This window comes from Ovis canadensis, chromosome 5 (assembly GCF_042477335.2).
Source record: "Ovis canadensis isolate MfBH-ARS-UI-01 breed Bighorn chromosome 5, ARS-UI_OviCan_v2, whole genome shotgun sequence".
Lineage (NCBI taxonomy): Eukaryota > Metazoa > Chordata > Mammalia > Artiodactyla > Bovidae > Ovis > Ovis canadensis.
The window spans coordinates 58,555,051-58,558,962 of record NC_091249.1 but is presented as its reverse complement, the minus strand read 5'-3'; positions in this window follow the sequence as shown (position 1 = coordinate 58,558,962).

Sequence of the window (3,912 nt, the reverse complement as noted above, 5' to 3'; positions counted from 1 at the left end):
GCATTGGTCTGGGGGAAGAAGGGGTCCACAGAGCTGAGGAGCAGAGCTTTGAGTGAGAGGTAAGGCAGGAAAAAGGCCATATTGAAATACTTTGTGAGAACTTCTGAGAAGGTCACAGGAGAGACAAGACTTCTTTTCACAAGAAAGTGGGGGCCCTTGAGTAACATTCCAGGGCACAGTGGAATATTTACTAGAACTGTTGGCTACATGTACTTTGGGCTTTCCCCTAAAAGGTGCTTTGTCATGTTTACTCGGATAATATGATTTTCTTTTCACGATTATAAAAGCAATGTTTTCATTACAGGAGAATCAAGTAAAAAGAAAATAAAAGGGAGTTCCCTGATGGTTGAATGGTTAGGACTCTGTGCCTCCACTGCAAGGGGGCCTGGAGCTGCTGGCATGGCCAAAATAAATAAATAAAAAACAATTCTGCTCATTAGAAGCAACTGCTGTTATTAATACTTTACTGTATATCTTTCTAAAGCCTCTTATAATCATATACTTATAGTATATATTTAATAAAATTAGGACTATATCATACATGCTATTTTATAAAGGCACTTTTTTCACTTAAAATATCTTGCACATAATGTTCTATGTCAATAAACATACTTCTATGATAAGATTTTTAATAACTGCAAAGTTGATGACAGTATTCTTCAGGTTTACCCAGCCTTTCAGAGTGATGACATTTGCTTTCCATTTCAGATTTTTTTTTTCCCTTTAACAGAAAAAAATATTTTCTCTGTAACTAAGAATGGTATCTGGATGTCATGGACATTCCTGGGGGACAACATGGCCATTTCTCTTTTTTCTTTAGCCAAACTGCAGTAGCTAAGGAAAATGGCTGATTTATTTCTGTGGCAAAGTTCCTGGTCACAAAATTTGGGCCACATCTATCAAATTCTAATTTCAGGTGAAAAGGCAATATAAATTTAATTTTGGGGGGAAACCAGGAAGGAGAGGAATAGGGACAGATGCAAAAGCATCATTGCATATTCTAAGTGCAGAAATCTTCTGGTAGTTGGGCAGGCCCAGTCGATCAGAGCATGGCAGGCTTCTCACAGGCAGAGCCACTAAGATGTTGACTTCTTGGGTCTGTTTTGAGGTTTCTGGGGCATAGAAGGCCTTGCTGCAAAGAGCGTGTTGTCAGATATGGCACCTTTTTCAGGTAGAAGATTCTAGCTGAGAGGAGCATAGGACTGATGAACTGAATTAATTCTTGGATTTATTCCTAAGTGACTTACTCTTTATACAACCAACTTTCTGATCATTTGCTTGCTGGCAGGGAAAGAGAGAGGATGTAGTTTTTGTTCTATCTCTGCTCTCTTTCCTTGGACTTCTTCCCACTTCCTCATTTTCCACAATGGTATTGTGTGGAAAAACCTATAAGACACGCAGCTTGCGGGATCTTAATTTCCAACTAGGGATTGAAGCTGGGCCCCTGCAGTGGAAGTGTGGAGTCCTAACCACTGGACCGCCAGGGAAGTTCCTACATGGTGTTTTTGATAGTTATGTTTTGTTTCCAAAGACCACTATGTATTTCACGGCAGGCATTGAAGGGCTCCAACTGACGCTAAAGGATATTTAGAATCAGAGACCACTTAGAAATAATACTTACTGGATATTTATTATATACTTTTTGGTGTATTACGTTTATAATTTCATTTAATTCTCAGGAAAATCCTCTTATTTGGCTATTAAAATGATCCCCACTTTATGGATTAGAAAACTCAGAAAAGTTAGATAGCTTACCTAACCTTACACATTTAGGCAGCTGCAGAACCAGAATTCAAAGTTGATCCATCTGATTCCAGATGCTATTTCTTGCCTATACAGCCCAACTTTCTGTCTTAGTAAATTCAGAAGTCAGAGAACTGGAAGAAACAACAAAATAAACCTAACCCAAGGCCAGGAGAAGTACCAACAAATAAAATACTTCTCATTTCTTCTCCATAGAAAGAAAGAAATGTAGTTGCTCAGTCATGTCCAACTCTGCAACCCCGTGGACTGTAGCCTGCCAGGCTCCTCCAGCCATGGGACTTTCCAGGCAAGAATAGTGTAGTGGGTTGCCATTTCCTCCTCCAGGGGATCTTCCCAACCCAGGTCTCCCGCATTGCAGGTGGACTTCTAACCGTCTGAGTCGCCAGGGGAGTTCAATGTCAATTTTTATACCTTGACTAAGAGTGCCTTTTATAAAACTATTTGCTCAAGGTTATCTTCCTCATACCCTGCCCCCATCATCAGATGATTTTTATTTGTAGCTATGTTTAGGCAACGCTCAGATTCATTGTATACTGAATTTGCCATCTGGGCAAAGATCTTTTTTAAAGCATATTTGCTTTATTCATCCTCTGGTTTTTGCCAAGAAATAAAAAGGACAATTCTTTTCAGCTTGCTTTTAATTTTTTGTTTCAGGTATTCCTCAGCTCTAGAATTGAGACAGTCAGGTCTAATTAGCCAAGATCAGATAAATCAAGCTGAATTTTCAGATCCATTGGCTATTTTCAATTCTACAGAGCAAAAAAAAAAAATTCTTCTAAGGAAATGATATTCTGATTTAGTTCTGTACTGTTTATAATCATATATGCTTTACTTCACTGCTTGAATGCTAATAAGAGCTTCCTAGAATTCATTCCTTAAGATGTTAAATCATGGCATCTAATTATTTGGCAGGCTGTTTTAAGTATATATAATTATATCTTCCCTTTTTGTGGTGGTGGTGACCCAGGTCATACGCGTCAAGAGAAAATAATACCTACATTAATGTTACCAACAAGGAGCTCACAGCATTTTGGAAAAGCCCACTCATTATAATTTTAGCACATACTGGGCACTCAATACTTTTTAATCTGCCAAACTAACATCACCTCCACCTTTTTAGATAAGAAAACTCAGGCAAAGGGTAATTATTCTGACCTTGCTCCATATTTCAATCTTTAGAGGTCAGTTGTTTGAGTGTGGCTGACACCTTGCACTTGGAAGTATGAAGTTTTAAATCCTGAGCAGTACCTTGGGCAAGTCCCTTCTCTTTTCTGAGTGCCAGTCTGCTTCTTGCCCTATGAGACAGGACCCCTTTTCACACAAATACAGGGCAGTGGTAAATAAGATAGCACACTGGGCATGGCTTTATAATTATGGACACCAAGTAATGCTCTTTTTCCCTCCGTTCATTTCACGTGGTCTTAAACTCTTACTCCTCTGTGTTTGAGGATGTTAATTGCAAAACATAGTCAGAAATTGGGAAAGTGAAATCGCAATTTCCAGCCCCGGGTAGACCAAGTCAGTCAGCTTCGCCAAGCAGGCTGACTTTGGATGAAGAATTTTTAGTCGCATATTGACTGATCTACCCTCCACGGTCTTCTACAGCCTTGTCGTTCGGAGGTCGGCCTGACGTCCTCAGGGCACTTTGCTGAGTGCTTGGGTCAGCTGCTATGGGGGTAAGGAGTCTAGAAGACAGGGTCTAGGTTCAGCTCTGGCCTTGCTCTTTAAGGTTTAATGTCCTTTAGAAAGCTGTCTCTCAGGTGCTGTGGACACCATAATAGCTCTTCTGCCTATCTGTCCCCAGACCATTCTAGGAAATACTGTTGGGAAAATACATGTTCCACCAGGGTAAGATATTTTGTCTGTCTGGGTGATCCTTCTGTCTCCCAGGCATGGATCTAGCACGTAGTTGGCACTCTACGGAGCCAAATATTTCTGTGAATGCAGGGACAACGAAATGTGAAAACATTTAATAAATCTCAAAGAGATTCATAGCCAGACGGAGGTCTGGCTTTCTAAGGTATCTGAGCTTTCTTTAAAGCGCGGATCTTAGCTGCTTCTAACCGGGTCGCGGGCAGGACGGGTACGTTCACCTCCTCGCGGCTTTCCCTTGAGAATGAAGGCCAGAGTGGGCGGAGCGTTTGCCCA